This window comes from Oryctolagus cuniculus, chromosome 6 (assembly GCF_964237555.1).
Source record: "Oryctolagus cuniculus chromosome 6, mOryCun1.1, whole genome shotgun sequence".
In the NCBI taxonomy this organism is placed as follows: Eukaryota; Metazoa; Chordata; class Mammalia; order Lagomorpha; family Leporidae; genus Oryctolagus; species Oryctolagus cuniculus.
Window position 1 is genome coordinate 86,411,268 of NC_091437.1, and position 17,596 is coordinate 86,428,863.

General features: G+C 47.4%; 1 long non-coding RNA gene across 2 annotated transcripts in view; it reads left to right on the forward strand.

Moving 5' to 3' along the window:
- LOC127490573 (uncharacterized) overlaps positions 1–16,725 on the forward strand; it is a 91,963-nt gene extending 75,238 nt beyond the window's left edge. The window contains exons 1-3 of one of the 2 annotated variants that reach the window (XR_007918606.2): positions 9,098–14,764; positions 14,847–15,187; positions 16,362–16,725. This is a non-coding gene — a long non-coding RNA (uncharacterized lncRNA). Of the gene's footprint in view, positions 1–9,097; positions 14,765–14,846; positions 15,188–16,361 lie in introns of those variants that run through there. The other variant, XR_011389108.1, reaches the window with a different exon arrangement.
- The last annotated feature ends 871 nt before the right edge of the window (positions 16,726–17,596 follow it).

The window sequence follows — 17,596 nt, forward strand, 5'->3', positions numbered from 1 at the left end:
CTTGTTTTGATTGTGTTTAGTAACTGGATTCAGCTGCTCAACCCAGTGTTCACAGGTATCTAGTAGCCCTCAGAGGTCCCGCTGTGGGGCCATTCTCAGAAGCTGATCCTAAGCCCCTCCTCCATTCTGGGACACAAGAATCTTTCCTCCGTGAGAGCAGAAACAGGGCACCATTTAGGTTTTCACAAGACCCTTTCTATCCTGAATATCCTCAGAATGGAGCCACACTGAGAAATGAGAGCAGTAGAAAGGGGAAGTGGATCCACATGTACAACGTGGCCTCCCCACCTCCTCTTCCCTCAAAAGGAAGGCTCAGCTTCAAAAGGGAGTTAGAAGAGCAGACTGAATGGCAAGCCGAAGGAGATAACTTATTAGAAAAATGCAGCAGCTTCCGTCCTAGCCTTCTACAGGTGCGGCCCCATGCTTCCCCTGCTCATTGAGACTCGCCGCTCGAGACTCATTGGGGTAGCGCTGAGGCCACCCAGGGGCATTGAACTGCAGAGCTGGGAAGGACTGCAACACAGGAACAGTTCCTGATCTCTGGCCTGGGCATGATTAAACCACCCAGAATCAATAAAATATGGGGAGCTGAGTGATGTTTCTCAATAAGGAAATAGCATATGAGTGTGAGACCATGGGGTCCAACAATCCCAATGTCTTATGTACAGCCCTGTCTTGGTCCCTTTCCTGTCACTATCACAAAGTACCAGAGACTGGATAATTTGTAAACAATAGAATTCTTTTTGGCTCATGGCTATGGAGGCTGAGAAGTTCAAGAGCTCAGTGCTGGCATCTGCCAAAGGCCTTCCTGCTACATTATCCCATGGTGGAAGGCAGAAGAGCAAGTGAGCATGATAGAGAGGGCATGGGGGCCTAACTTACCCCTGCATCAGGAGCCCACAGCTGTGATTAGGCATTGTATGGCATTAGGCAATGGCATTAGGCAATGTATGAAGGCAGAACTCCTACAACCTAATGATCTCTCAAAGATCCCACCCATCAACATTGTTACAATGACAATTTAATTTCAGCAGGTGTTTTGGAGGGGACAGTCAAACCACAAACAGGTTGCATCCAGCTCTTAAGAGGTTAATATTGGGCCAAGATGCAGCTTCTGCACCAAGGGCGCCCTCTGACATTGAGTTAACAAAAGGCAACATGCGTAGCAACGTCACCGATGACTGCTGATGGTGGAAACCGCCACCAAAGCCCAGGGACTTTTCCATGTCCCATGTACGCATGCCTGTCTAATTCCCTGTGCTGGTAAAATATCACTTTCAGCGATTAGCTCTGTCACAAAATCTAAGTTGACTCCCAGGAGGTGGGGGTGGGGTGCGGAAAGAGAAGTGGATGTGCTTGCGTGAGAAGGCAGGCTGTGTAAGTGTGTGTGCATGCGTGCATTTGTGCACCCAAGTGATGAGATGCTGAAGGTCTGAGCAGTTTTCTGAGATTCCCCAGAATACGGAAGGCTTGTGGTGCATATGGGAGAACTGACAACTATACCAGAAGGTGAGGAAATGGCTGGAAGCAACACTAATGCCACTCCATCTGGAAAGAAGGGTACTGTTTAGTACGTCTGGAAAGCATTATTTCTGCAAATAGCTCAACCTCTATCAACTTTCAGGCAGGGATCCCGATCTGCTGCCAAAATGAGATCTCCCTGACGGCAATGTGGTGGGAGCGGCCCAGTAAATGAACTAATAGCACAAAGCAGGAAATCTGTAGAGATGGCAGCCGGTAAGGTACCACACAGCAAGCACCTGCCTCTCTCCAAAAAGACAGCCGGGGCTTCACATCACATTAGGCTGGGGCAGCGCTGGGGGACAGCTGAACCTGGTGGGATTTTGGGCACGGCAGTCACTTCTAACAATTTCTCACAATTTTTGGGCTCAGAAAAGCCCCCAAATACAGTTAGCCAAATGGCTTTCCTGCATTGATTTTTATACCCGTGGGTATTTTGAAGGAAATTAAATCCATGTGTTTCTGATTCAGCTGCCATTAGCACATGAAAACGCTGTTTTGTGAGAGCTATGGTACGCCGAGGGTGCCTTCGCACAGTGCTGCTCGGTGCCATGAAGCCGTCTAGCCAGACACGGAGGTGCAAGGAGCCGGGTGCGTTCCGCTCTGCGCCATTTCCCTGCCTGTCCAGAAGGCAACATGTTTTTGTCATTTGCATCCTTTCTGAATGTAGCACAACATGTTTTCTCGTGCCTGTTAATCATCTATCATTTCCAATTTGAATGAAGCCATATTAGGGTAGATGATGAGAAATTGCCCTTAACCACTAATAGCAGGGCAGGACACATATTAAAGCAGCACAAAGATTAGTCCTGGGCTCCATGTTCAAGGGCAAAGAACCAGTGCAAATGCATCCCCAGGAAGTCCACACAGGCACAGGTGTGCAAGCCTCAGAAGCAGATACTTGTGCTAGCCCTGGGAATTGGTGCAAGGGCCCTGATCTGGGAGAAGGGGAGGAGGGACTCAGTAGTTGTCACTATCGTTGCCCGGCTGCGTGTGTGTTCAAAGTTTTGTGCTGAGTGTTGAGGACACTGGGTGAAAAGCTCGCTTCTGCCTATGGAGGGAGGGATGCAAGAGAAAGGACAGGAGACTCATTCTTGAGTACTGAGCATGAGCCAGGAGCAGTGCTGCTGCTTTATTTGCAAACTTTCATCTTTCCTATTTTAAGGTGGGATTTTACTAAGGATCAGGAAGACTAGGTCACTTGCTCAGGGACACAGAGCTTGTGAATGGAGGAGTTGTGATATGGAATCTCTCACCTCTGACTTTGAATCCCATGTTGTTTTCTCTCTTACGGTTGAATGTGATTATGTCCAATATACATGCATATGCATATTTATTATTATTTAAAATTATTTATGCATTTATTTGAGAGAGAGAGAGAATATTTCTATCTGCTGATGCAACCCCTAAATACCCACAGCAGCAGCAGCAGCCAAGGTTAGGCCAGGCTGCAGCTGGGAACAAGGAACTCAATCCTGGTCTCCCACGTGGGTGGCAGGAACTCAATGTCATGAACCATCACTGCTGCCTCCCAGGAGTGGCATTTGCAGGAAACTGGAGTCAGGAGCCAGAGGTGGCATGAACCCAGGCATTCTGTTATAGGACCCAGGTATCGTAACTGTTAGGCTAAACATCAGTCCCAAATATATTTTGTATTTGGAATCACAGAGACGGAATTCTCAGTTCTGCTCTGGACATTAGAAGATATCTGTGAGAAGGTAACATTTGTTTTGGTATTAATGGACGAGCAGGAGTTGACTCCACGGAGCTGGAAGATGGGTTGGGGATGGCACAATGAACAGTGTGTGCAGAGATGCAGAGTGAGAAAGAGGAGGTGTTTCAGGAAGTGAAAACGCACCACTTGCCTCATTTCTGCAACACTGATTAATGTATGTGCTTGAAAAATGTCGAGTTCCGTGTCTCCTATGGACACCACAGCATCTTGGTTGTAGGTTGTCTGGACGCACAGTGTAGTCTCGTTCCATCTCCTGGGCTAAGCAGGATCACCTTTGAGATCAGGTGGCAACTCTGGGAGTGGCTTGGTTGACTTTGGCTTGGGTCACTCTTCCATGAACTCAGTGGGAAAAGGACTCCCTAAACTTCCCTCTGTACACAGGATCATCCGAGTGTTTTGCTCCTCACTTGCCACCAGGAAACAAAGTTAGCTGAGAGCGCAGCTGGTGGCAATTTCGCTCTGAATTTGGAGGTTGTGGAGCAAACGGGAAATTTCATGCTGCAGCCGTGGTGGCTGCCAACTGAGCTTTAGTCACTTACACGGTGTGTCCACAACCTCCTTCCCGTGAAATTGCCTCTAAGTGCGGACAACCTGGGAAGCCACAGCTGAGCTGCTTCACTAGATGGCTGTCTGGATTTCATAACCAGGCTCACTCCAGCACTTAGTCCAACTGCACTAGGACTCGCCCTGCGCCCTATTCGGAAGGTAAGCAGTTGGCATTCTACAGCACTAGGACACAATAGTTCTCCAAGAGCGATCTTACCCTGACATAAGGTTCAGGAGATCTGTGGCTCCTGGCAGGGCATGTGCTATGCTTTTGACTGAATGAACTTGCCTATTTCAGTCCAGAATTTCAACTGAGGCACCAATGTCTTTGGTGAAATGTCCGTGCTTCTTCTTTTGTCAAGCAAAATTTATTTTTATTTATTTATTTGAAAACCAGTGACAGAGACAGAAAGAGAGAGAAAGAGAGATAGATATGAAGTGTAGGGGGAGGAGGGAGGAAGGGATAGAAAGCACTAGGTATCTTTCATCTGCTGGTTCAATACCCAAATATCCCCAACAGCAGCCAGGGATGGGTTGGGCTGAAGCCAGGCACCGGGAACTCCATCTAGGTCTCCCACGTGGGTGGCAGAAACCCAAGCACTTGGCTGTCATTCACTGCCTCCCAGGTGCATTAGCAGGAAGCTGTATCAGAAGCACAAATTACAGGCTGGCATTTTGGCATAGTGGGTAAGCCACCATCAGCAGCACTGGTATCCCATAGGGCACTGGCTGGAGACCTGGCTGCTCTACTTCTTCTTCCTCTTAACCTCCTCTTCCTCCTTATTCTTTATTTTATTTATTTATTTGAGAAGCAGTTACAGTCAGAGAGAGGGAGAAACAGAGAGAAAGGTCTTCCTTCTACTGGTTCACTCCCCAAATGGCTGCTTCGGCTGTAGCTGGGCGGACCTGAAGCCAGGAGCTTCTACTGGGTCTCTCACATGGGTGCAGAGGCCCAAGCACTTGGGCCATCTTCCACTGCTTTCCCAGGCCATAAGCAGAGAGCTGGATCAGAAGATGAGCAGCTGGGACATGAACAGGCGCCCATACTGGATGCTGGCACCAGAGACAGAGGCTTAGCCTACTATGCACAGCGCTGGCCTGGCCCCCAACTGTTCCATTTCTGATCCAGCTGCCTGCTAATGCACCCGGGAAAGTAGCAGAAGATGGCCCAAGTGCTTGGGCTCCTGCACTCATGTGGGAGACCTGGAAGAAGCTCCTGGCTCCTGGCTTCCAATGGGCACAGCCTTGGCCATTGCAGCCATTTGGAGTGTGAACTAGTGGATGGAAGATCTCTCTCCATCTCTCCTTTCTCTGTAATTTTGCCTTTCAAACAAATAAAATAAATCATTTTTTAAAGATTTATTTATTTATTTGAAGGTCAGAGTTACACAGAGGGAGAAGGAGAGGCAGAGAGAGAGAGAGAGAGAAACAGTGAGAGAGAAAGAGAGTCTTCCATCTGCTGGTTCACTCTTCAATTGGCCACAATGGCCGGAGCTGAGCCGATCCGAAGCCAGGAGCCAGGAGCTTCTTCTGGGTCTCCCACGTGGGTGCAGGGGCCCAAGGACTTGGCCCATCATCTGCTGCTTTCCCAGGCCATAGCAGAGAGCTGGATTGGAAGTGGAGCAGCTGGGTCTTGAACCGGCAGCCATATGGGATGCCAGCACTGCAGGCGGCGGCTATACCTGGTATGCCACAGTGCCTGTAGAAACAAAAAAGCCCAGATTAGATTGAAACTGGGAACTCCCACACAGAATTCAGGTATCCCAAGTGGTAGCATAACTTGCTATGTCTCAACACCTGCCACAAGTCTGTGCTTCTAAAAATGTTTTATTATTTATTTCATTTATTTGAGAGACAGAGACAGGGAGACAGGGATAGTTCCCATCTGCTGGGTCACTCCCCAAATGCCCACAATGGCATAGTGGGTAAGCCACCATCAGCAGCACTGGTATCCCATAGGGCACTGGCTGGAGTCCTGGCTGCTCTACTTCTTCTTCCTCTTAACCCCTCTTCCTCCTTATGAAGGAGGTGGGTTGGGGGTAGGAGTGGAGGGTGAGGCATGAACTGGGAGCTCAATCCAGGTTTCCTGTGTTAGTGGCAGGAACCCAAGGGCTTCTGCCATCACCGTTGCTCCCCAGGGTGTACATTAGCAGGAAGCTGGACCTGGGAGCAGAGCAGCCAAACACCTGCTCCACACTTTGATGATGTTTGAATGAATCCTTTTGGTGCAGGTGTTGGCTGATGTCCCATATAGACTCAGGGGATCTACTTCTAGTCAAGAAATAAATATCATTATCCATGAAATGAAAGGCCATAATCAATAATCACTAAGGACCTACTGAGGATGAGGTATCATCAAGAAGTTCATGGGAAGACATATCATGAAAAAATCTATGCATGGATTTCAAGTTTATTATACCAAAATAAACTTATCTTTCTAAATTATTTGTTTGAGAGAGAGAGAGAGAGAGAGAGAGAGCAGCCCATCATCCATTGGTTTATTCCCCAAATGCCCACAATAGATGAGGATGGGCTGGAGCCAGAGCCGGGAGCTTTGAAGTCAGTTCTGGTCTCCCACATAAGTGGCAGGAACCCACTTACTTGAGCCATCATTGCTGCCTTCCCCAATCTGCATTAGCAGGAAGTTAGTCAGGAGCCAGAGCCGGGACTTGAACCCAGGCACTATAATGTGGGGTGTGGTCATCTTAACTGTGAGACCAAACACCCACTCCCTAAACTTACCTTTTAATTTCATTTTCCACAAATATGCTGAAGTCCCCTCCATTCTAACCATGCTGGAAGCTGAGACTGGCTGTTGACTCTTTGTCAAAGACAGCCTCATTATCCCATTGTCATTGTAAAGACTGTCACAAGATGCCACCTCCCCATTCTAGCCTTCTGTCTTTGTTCCATCAAAACAAATTCCAATTTATTTGGCCTTTCCTCAGGACAATTCTTCCAAAAGTATCAACAACCACGTGCACATGAAGCTCTTTGGGACTTTCTCCAAGGTCTTCTTGTCACAGTCCAACTGCACCAGCCAAACAGAACACCAGTCAGACTTAACTCTGCTGGGGTTGTGTGGTTAGGCATAGACACAGGCATATTCTGCCTTCCCAAGCTTTGCTTCTGTGAAAACCAAAACATTTCAGGGAGCTTGCAGCCCAGGTTCTTCTCTGGTTGGGCCCTTTTTGAGTAAAAGCAAGTGTTAACTGTGGTATAAACATGGCGGCCAACAGTTAATGTCCTGGACCCATGCCCCCTCTTGGCTTGTGCAGAGAGAGGTCAGTCAGGTGGCTCGGAGACGTTGTTGGCAGAAACCACATTCTCTCTCTGTTTGGAAATGAAGGACCATAAATGGTGGCTGCCTTCCAAACTGCCAATGAAGAAGTAAATATAGAGAGTGTTGACATTGATCTCCTTGCCAAACACCAGTCTGCTTCTATCTTCATCTTGGGGGAGACGAGAGAAGGGTTGTTGAATAGGCTTTTGAGAAGGAGGCTCAGCTCTGCTTGGAATGGCTCTTCCTTTTGGAAACCTTTCAATCGACTTTCTGGCCCTCATTGGAGAGTGAGACAATTCTGTCAAACACGAGCTTGTGTTAGCGTGTTCATAATAATTATCAGCAATAGGCTGAAACGCAGCCATTTCTGAGGACGCACTGTTGTCAACAGACACTTCAGCTATCATTCGGAAGAATGGCTTGGTCCCCAAGAGGGTGTGCACTCAGTGTGCAGCAGACTCCAAGACAGTTTAAGGTGTTGGCGTAGACACACGCTCTACTCTGTGGCTTGCTTTCCTCTAATTCCACAGATCTGAGAAGCTTTTAACTTCCATCTCCTGAGTTAGAGGATTTTGTGCATTGACTGAGTTTGAAGGCAGAAAAAATGGCAGCCATGTTTTTAAGTAAGAAGTCACCACGGAGGAATATCTAGTTTACTTTTGCATATCTGGGCTGAATGTTTTGCCTGTTGTGTCAGAGGCATTTGATAAAGACCTGTGCAATGAGTGGATGACTTTGGAGGTGTTGGCTTCCTCTGTGCTGTGAGCCACAGCCTCGGCCTGTTCCTGTCTTTAGAATTCCTCTGGAGCCACACTTTGGGAATGTCTTCAGTGCTGGGCTTGGCTCTTTCCCAGGGTTCTCTTGCCATCGATGTGCAGTTTCCTTCTCCACCAGCATCATGTTGGGCGCCCACGAAGGGTGTTCTAGCCTGTGCTGCTCGCTCCCTTTTCCTGTATGGAGGCCTGTGCCTAGAAATTCCACACACTTGCCCCTCTCCTTTCAAAAAACTTTCTCTGTGTTCCTATTCCTTTTCCCCTTTCCCATGAAAAATGCCAAGACCCTTGAATGCAAACACCACTAACTGAGAAACAGGAAAGAGATGGTAAGGGGCTAACGAAGGAGCAATTTGCATAGCAACTTCTCTTTGCCTTAGACTCACAAGGGGTTCTTCTGCGATGGCTGGTCTCCTGGACAAAGCCACCAGCTCCAAAGGGCCTCCCATTTTCCCACTGTAGTTTTGACAGCTGAAGTACAAGGGAATCAATCCTTTGAGTCAACATCTTCTATTATATGGTCACAGCTTCTCTTCCACATGTGACTTCTTGTCTACCATTTAAAGCATAAGAAACACAAATTCTCAACTCCATTGGCTTTCTGGTTCTTACGAGAAAGTCAGACACCTGTGTTCAACAGGAGCCTGTGCTCGCTTATTCAGAATAGTGCTTGGCAGTTGGAGGCAAGGGGGCCATTTCTGAGGGTGAACTACTGTCCCCAGAGCCTTCAGCAATCCGTGAGAACATATTAGGGCCTATTTCTACGCACACGCTCTGAGTATTACTGCGTTTTGGACTGGTCTGGAATCAATACTTTCCCTGCCCATGCTCCTGGCCTCTGAACAACCTGAGAATTTCTGTGAATGATTTCAAGACTTTCAGGTATTTAGGAAAATTCTGTTTTCCAAGAAAGCCTCTTCTCCGGAACTCTGGCTCCAAAGAATTGTGGATTATTGGCGTGACAGTGTCAACAGACAGACTTCATCTTGGAGTCTGGTGGGGTTTCATGGGGAAATTATACCATACCCAGTTCTCCAGTACATTGTGTTTTCAAAGAGACGTAGCTGCTCCATTGTTGCTTTTCTCCCCCTAGGGTTCTTAATATACTTTCATTATTTATATTTTTAATTGTGTGAAAGTACCCAGGGGCTTTGTGGCAAAAGAAGACAGTTGCAAAAATTGAATAAATAAATAAATTAAAATTTAAAAAAATTCCGAGTTAGTGATGTCTGACTTCCTCTATTCATATTATTGCTACTGTTGTTGCTTTTTGGTTTTTGTTTTGCTTCTTGACTGTTGTTGTTTTCCAGGAAAGCTGTCATTTATCGTGAGAACAAGAGCAGCCATGTGTTGATTTTTCTGGATTCTTTTTGGATACTCTCCCAGTGCTAATGAAGGCCCTTCCAAAGTGCTAAAGAGCTGGTGCCAAAATCAGCTCCACTGAAAACAATAGAAGAGTGTAGTACCCAGACAGCGTGTACACCAGTATACGTACACACTCACATCGAGATTCATGTTAGTACACAGGTGCATGTACACACACATGCACTCTCATACGGACACACAGTGTGTGTGAGCAGTTTATTCATGAAAGCAATTTTTGTATTTGCTTGCAAGAAAAATGTTCTTTGATCAAATGACGAGATTGTAGATTTTGCAGTCTCTAGTTTGTCAGTGGGGAAGCTGCTGTAAATACACATTCTTCAGTTTACAGCATGTGAGCTCGCGGTGGCATTGTGGTACAGCAGACACCTGCATCCCACACCGGAGTGCCAGAATTGGAGTCCTGGCTCTGCTTCCCAGTTCCACTTCCTTCTCACACATACCCTGGAAGGCAGCAGGTGATGGCTCAAGTACTTGAGCCCCTGCCACCCATGTAGGAGACCTGGATGGAGTTCCAGGCTCCTTCCTGACTTCTGCCTGGCCCACCCCTGGACTATTGCCTGCATTTGGGGAGCAAATAAGCCCTTAGGAGATCTCTATCTCTCTCTGCATTGCTGACTTTCAAATAAATAAACATCTAACAAAAAAAACCTGGGTGGGAATGTAAACACAATGATAGATCTTTTTATTAAGAGACAGGGATTCACCCACAAGAAAGCGCTTAGACTGGGCCTGGATGCCGGATTTACTCGAATGAAGCTTCCAGTTCTGATTTCTGAGTACTTTTGAGGCAGTGTATTAGCTTGAAAGGGGACATTTTGTAGCCATTGCTCTCTCCGCCCTCAGTAGGCTGTCCCCGCCTCTCTCTCAGTGGGTAATTATTCTCTCCTCAATTTGTTTACACAGCTTGGAGATGGGGACAGAGTTCTCTGGCGACCGTGCAACCGAGTGCAATCACCCTAAAGAGAAGCATTTAGAAGCTATAAAACCTAAATACCACGCCATGCACCATTACATCGCACAGTTACTCAAATTTAGTAAATTAAATTAAATAATCTCAAATAACTTGATTTCTGGGCTTTAAAAATTCATCTCTATGGTGCCCAGTAGTCAATTTCCTTTATTATTATTGTTCATCAAGTACAATTTATGTTTTTTATGAATCAAAGTCCTCGCCTGCCCTGCCGTCCTCAGCCGCCCGCGGCTCGCCGGGCCCAGCCGGTGGCTCGGGGCGCCACCTGCCGGCTGCTTCTGGCACCGCGGCCCGGGGACCTCCCGACCACCTGCCGCCGGCCGGGGAGTTGCGGGGGCGGTGGGGGGGTGGTGCAGAGCGGCAGGGAAAGCCAGGGTGGCCACATCATACAGACGCTGCAGAAATCACAGGCGGCACGGGGCTCTCGGCTACTGCGCTAACTGCTCCCTTGGGCTTTCTCATTGAGGGTCGGCTTGAAGTCTCGGGAACAGCCCAGAGAGACTGGCTGCTGCAAATCCAACACGTTTGGTCGTGTTCTGTGGCTCCCATTCTTCTTTATTAAAGTCCAGATGATCTAATTGAGCTGCGGTTTGTCCAGCATGTCAGGAAAGCCTGTCCTTCTTATCCCAAAGCCTTCCCCTGCTCACGCACGCTGCTGTTTGCAGGCGACATTCGCAGTGTCATAGACAGTGCAGCCGGACGGCCCTTAGATAAAGACAATGACCAGTGTTGCCATGTGTTGTGTTTCACAAGAGACTGTCTTATTTCAGAGCGCTCCTTCCCCTTTAACATTTGGGACACGGTGTCAAATTCAGGTGGACGCGGGGCAGCGTAAGCCTCATGTCATTTAAGAGGCTGGTTTAAATTTTTGTCGATTAAATTATAGTTTAGCAAATCGTCAAGATGTAGGCTGTGTGACAAGAGCTGTGTGAGTTGAAGGGGAGGGGCTATCCCTTGAAAACAGCTTGAGAATATTCCTTCCTTCAAACTTCCGTTTCGCCTTTGTTTGATCTGTCTCGCTTTGGTAAAGTTACATAAACGTGCACTCAGCGCGCTCTCACCTTCTGAAGAATATAATAATCGGAGCTTCCCTACAGCCTCCCAGGAACTTCCTTTGCTCCTCTAGGTTTCTAAGCTCAGGGCTCGGAGGAGGTGCATTTCTGAGTTCCAGGGTGCCTTGCGCTTGTCTCCGGCTCTTGTCCCAACTGCCCGGTCTTGTTTCAACACAGCAACAGATGGTGGTGTAGGCTTTTTGCTGAGTTCAGGATGGTCTGTTTGTGCTTTCTCAGGAGGACTGTGATGATACGTTCGCTTTGCCACGAATATCTTTGAGTGAGAACATACAAACGAAGAGGCTTCAAAAAATTCGTGGAAAGTGGAGTTAAAACATAAGCTTACTTTGGTGCAAAAAATGTTGGAGTCTGTGTATTGTTTTTCTATACTATGCATTGTCCATAATTATTTTTTATTTGAAAGGGGGAAAGAGAGAGAGAGAGGGAGAGAGAGAGGAAGAGAGGAAGAGAGGGAGAGAGAGAGAGAGAGAGAGAGAGAGAGAGAGAGAGAGAGAGATTGATTGTCTATGTACTGATTCATTCCCCAAATGCCTACAACAGTCAGGGCTGGGTCAGGCTGAAGTAGGGAACCAGAAATTCAATCTTCATCCCCCTTGTGGGTGGCAGGGACCCAACCACATGAATTATCATCTGCTGCCTTCCCAGGCAGGGAGCTGGAATCAGAAGCAGAGCTGAGACTCAAACCCAGACACCATCAGAACCAAGCACCCACCCCTCCACAAACCTTGTGAGTATCCCTCCTATGACCCCCTCGAAAAAGTTCAGTGCACGTCCCGAGTCCCATGGCTTAGTATTGTTCATGCGTTTTTCTCATCTTCGAAAGGAGCTCGTCTTCCCTGACCTTCGAAGGAAAACTGTCCCCCTGCCTTACCCCGCCATTCCCGTATACCCAAGCATTTTCTTTAGATGTTTGTGCAGAAAAGAAATGCAAGGCACAAGTTGCCAGACCAGAAGCAAAAGCCACAGTTTGTGGTTCTTTTGCACATGAGAGGCTACAAATCCCAAGATTTGAAGATCGTTATGTTCTACAAGCAAGAGTCAAACCTAAGTAAAATCCTTCATTTGAGGCAGGAAGAGCTGACCAGGAGGTGCTAGGGGGCTTGTTCCTGGGGTTGCACCTGACAGAGAAATCCCAGACTGCCTTGGAGCCTTCCTCCTTGCTGCTGGGTGGTGTGAGGAAGCACCGAAGACTATTTTGCTTGTGTTTGGAGCTCAAGAGGGCATCCTCTTACCTTCCCCTGTTAACTGAAGGCAAATTCTGAATATCCTGGCCTTGTAGGTCATGCCCATTTAGTGCTGTTATCTTGATCACTAAGGGCGACTTTGATTGCAGATTTGTCAGGGGGAGTGGTCCTGCTCTGCATCCAGCCAGGTGCTGCAGGGCTTCCCAGCGTGCTGGCCCAGGTGTCAGTGGTCTCACCCCATCGGTCTACTTAGTACTTAACGCTGAATACTACAGCCTCGCCCAAGCCTGCTATGGCAACTCATCCGGTGATTTTTTTTTTCTTTATTGGGTTTTGGTGGAGAAACACAGTCAAAAACCAGCTCTCCTCTATGCTTTCATAGAGAAAACCGGAAACAAAGTAACCAAGAGGTTGTGGGTGTGAAACCCAAAACACCTAAAGGAAAGTTGCTGGTTGGCTTCCCCTGCAGCTCCACCCTCTCAATTCAGATGTGGAAGTCCCAGACCCTGAAATCTCTGAAGAAGACCTGATTTGGAGACAGGGTCTTTGTAGAAATGCCTAAGTAAATGTGAGGTCAGGAAGGCGGGCTCTAATCCGCTATGGTGTCTTTATGAACTTTGGACGCAGACAGGTGCAGAAGACAATGTAAAGACACAGCCGGGAGACGGCTGCCTGTAAGCCAAGCAGAGGCAGGCTGGAAAGAGAAGTTTTCTTTCAGCTCATGGTAGGAGGTTACAGGATCAGCTGTCCGACACAGGCTGGTTAAGCAGGCTGATGATGCCCTGGCACCATCTTTTCCTTCACACTTTCCCAGAGGCAGCCAACCCAACCTCGATACTGGACTTCAGCCTCTAGATGTGAGATAATCCATTTCTGCTGTTGAAACCACTCGGGCTGTGACATTTTGTTTTGGAAGCCATAGCAAACTAGCAGAGAAGGTGAGAAAATTAACTCAGTCATCTGTGTATTCCCATATAACTTCAGGTTTGTTTTTTTTTTTTTAAAGATTTATTTTATTTGTTTGAAAGAGTTACAGAGAGGGGTAGAGGCAGAGAGACAGAGAGAGAAGTCTTCCATTCTGCTGGTTCACTCCCCAAATGACCACAATGGCCAGAGCTGAGCTGATCCAAAGCCAGGAGCTTCTTCTGGGTCTCCCAAACAGGTGCAGGGGCCCAAGGACTTGGACCATCTTCCACTGCTTTCCCAGGCCATAGCAGAGAGCTGGATCAGAAGAGGAGCAGCCAGAGCTTGAACCGGTATCCCCCATGGGATGCTGGCGCCACAGGATGAGGCTTTAACCCACTGTGCCACAGCGCCAGCCCCAACTCCTATTATTTTGAAGAGCTCACCTCCTGTATTGGTCTGCCTGTTTTTGCTTTAACAGAAATACCCAAGAAGAGCTTCTTTGGGAAAGAGAAGTTTTATTTCAGCTCACGGTGGGAGGTTACAGGATCAGCTGTCCAATGCAGGCTGGTTAGGTGGGCGTGGAGGCATGACCACAGGGTGACTCAGGCAGCAGGGAGACAGAAAGAACCTAGGCGGAACTTGAACACACATAATCCAACCGCTTGCAAGAGGGCACGCTCCCCACTGACGTAAACACCTCCCATGGGCTCCACCCCTCAGACGCCATCATTGCATCAAGTCTCCACCCTTAATCCACCAACCATTAACATGAAGGTATCTGAGTTTAAACAGATCCTACTCAGCTGGTGACACCTTCCCAGGCAGAGAAATGGGGTATTTTGAGGGGGAATTCCTCACGGGCACCCAGGGAGGCTCCGCCTGACCTAACTACTGAGTCCTCGGTAAACCACCGCATGGCACTGAAGTCTGTGGAGCAGCATCACCACGCATAAACCGTGCCGAACACGGAAATAGCCGTCTTCTATTTGATTGCACATGTCAGGATCCTTTCCTGCCCACAAACTGAACGCTTCCTGTGTCTCTCTTGCAAACCCTTAACAGTTAAACTCTGTGGACCTGCGAACTTAATCCCAGAGGTTTTGATGCACCTGTCTGTCACCCTGACGGAAGGCTCAGGTGAGAGCTTCTTGCTCATGCACTTGAAAGGAGAGGCCTCACCAATAAACGCTCTTGAAAGACTTGCTTGATCAGTCTTTTCATCAATGCAGCTGTTTCCCCCAGGGAGCGCTTGAGCCCATGCTAATGCTTTGCTGGATGCCAAGGGCATTGAGTTGATCCTATGTGGTGTTCAAGTAACCTCAAAGAAGCTAAAGTCACTTGTCATCGGGAGAACACATAAGCACCAATGATAGATTTGGTTTAGTAGGTAAGAACCATTGGTCCGACTCTTTGTTCTTGCATTCTTTTTTTTAAAATTATACATTCATGTTCTCTTCTTTTTTTTTAAGATTTATTTATTTATTCGAAAGTTACAATTGCAAAGAGAGAGAAGGAGAGGCAGAGAGACAGAGGTCTTCCATCTGCTGGTTCACTCCCCAGTTGGCTGCAATGGCTGATGCTGTGCCGATTCGACACCAGGAGCCAGGAGCTTCTTCTGGGTCTCCCACATGAGTGCAGGGGCCCAAGGACTTGGGCCATCTTCTACTGCTTTCCCAGGCCATAGCAGAGAGCTGGATGGGAAGCAGAGCAGCCAAATCTCGAACCGTCGCTCATATGGGATGCCAACACTACAGGCGGCAGCTTTACTGGCTATGCCACAGCGCCGGCCCCTGCTCTTGTATTCTGCTTGGTAAGTAGACAGGTCAAAGTCAAATCAAGTCTCAATCTCACTGAAAAAGTGGCAGAGTGCTTTTATTTTTGATTTCTCTAATGTGGACAAAATTCAAATAAATCTCAAAATGGACAGGAAGGTAGTAGAGAAGTAGAGCAAAGAAATACATTTTTAAAAAAGATTTATTTAGAGCCGGCGCCGTGGCTCAATAGGCTAATCCTCCACCTTGCGGCGCCGGCACACCGGGTTCTAGTCCCGGTTGGGGCGCCGGATTCTGTCCCGGTTGCCCCTCTTCCAGGCCAGCTCTCTGCTATGGCCAGGGAGTGCAGTGGAGGATGGCCCAGGTGCTTGGGCCCTGCACCCCATGGGAGACCAGGAAAAGCACCTGGCTCCTGGCTCCTGCCAGGATCAGCGCGGTGCGCCGGCTGCAGCGGCGGCCATTGGAGGGTGAACCAACGGCAAAGGAAGACCTTTCTCTCTCTCTCTCTCTCTCTCTCACTGTCCACTCTGCCTGTAAAAAAAAAAAAAAAAAAAAAAAAAGATTTATTTATTTATCTATTTGAAAGTCAAAATTATAGAGAAAGAGGGAGAGACACAGACAGAGAAATCCTCCATCAGTGGGTTTACTCCCCATATGACCACAATGGCCAGGGCTAGGCCAGGCCAAAGCCAGCAACCAGGAGCTTTATTTGGGTCTCCCACATGGGCAGCAGGGGCCCAAACACTTGGGCCATCTGCAGTTGCTTTCCCAGGCACATTAGCAGGGAGCTGGATTGGAAGTGGAGCAGCTAGGACACAAAAAGGCACCCATATACAATGTCCAGGAGATACATTTTTATGTAGACTTTTTACTAAAGTTGGCAGGGTTTTTGAAAAATGTCAGGTTTGGTTACTGGTGTTCCTTTAACAATGTGTGAGGTTACTGATGGATACAGGTCATGGTGACAGCCTTAAATACATCTTCAGTAATAAACAAATCAGTTTGAGTTTTCATCTGATTAACATCTCAGTTCTGTTTCAACAGGGCAAAGAATGCATGAGGGGAATGAAAATGATGGTCATATATATTACATTGTCATACCCCAAGAGATAGACAAGCAGTGTGTCTCTTAAGAAGGCTTAGGCTGGGGTCCCATGGAAAGCTAGCAAGAATGTGCATCAATATGGATCCTGTATTTTTTTTTTTTTACAGGCAGAGTGGACAGTGAGAGAGAGAGAGACAGAGACAAAGGTCTTCCTTTTGCCGTTGATTCACCCTCCAATGGCCACCGCGGCCGGCGCGCTGCTGCCAGCATACCACGCTGATCCGAAGGCAGGAGCCAGGTACTTCTCCTGGTCTCCCATGGGGTGCAGGGCCCAAGCACTTGGGCCATCCTCCACTGCACTCCCTGGCCACAGCAGAGAGCTGGCCTGGAAGAGGGGCAACCTGGAAAGAATCCGGCGCTCCGACCGGGACTAGAATCTGGTGTGCCAGCGCCGCTAGGCGGAGGATTAGCCTAGTGAGCCGCGGCGCCGGCTGATCCTGTATTTTATAATGAACTGTTCACTGCCCTGTGTTAAGTTGTGTTTTACACACACACACACACATCTGTAGAATTAAAAAAGAATTCAGTACATATAGGTTATTTGCTCTTGGGATTTGGGAATTAAATACTGGAAGGCTAATCAAATGTCAAGAATTAATAAAATGAATGAAATGAGTTGTCCAAGTCAAAGTTTTATATGTATATCACCCTTGCCTTGGGTTCATATCTCAAGCACCTACATAAGTTACGTCCACCCGCTTAAAAATAAACTCTCTTTTGCTGCTGAGGTCTTTAACATCAAGTTTGAGAAGGTCAGCCTTATAATTTATCATTTCGTGATTCATTTCTGAATATCTTTTCCTAGCAGGAATGTGTCTTGTCTTTTTCTATTCCTGTTTGCACTGGGGAGCTGTTGAGCTGGGTGTGTTCAGTACCCAGTGTCTGGTTAGGATATGACAAATATCTGCATGATTTTTCATTTTTCTCTTGTCATCAGGATACTTGTGGTGACATACCAACTACACTCATATGAAGTCACATGACTTGAAATATTATTGCCTTCAAGGTAATCTAACTCTAATGTTCCTATTTAAAAACAGGATTTTGTTTTATTGGTGAATTGACCACTCTGTGATAAGGTGTGTTAATCAATCAAAAGGATATTTTCATGGTTTAACAGAAAAGATTCCAGCATTTTTCCTATCTGGATGGTGCTTGAGATAAATATGGTGAAAAAATATAAGACATTTTTCTGCCCTAGAAGCAACTCAGAAATCTTTAGGTGTAATGACGGGCTAACAGCCACAAACACAAGGTGACATCTTTAAAGATAAGGACAGTGAGGTATTGATTAGACAAATCTATTTGGCCAGACAGCTGTGATGTATAGATAGGAGAAGGA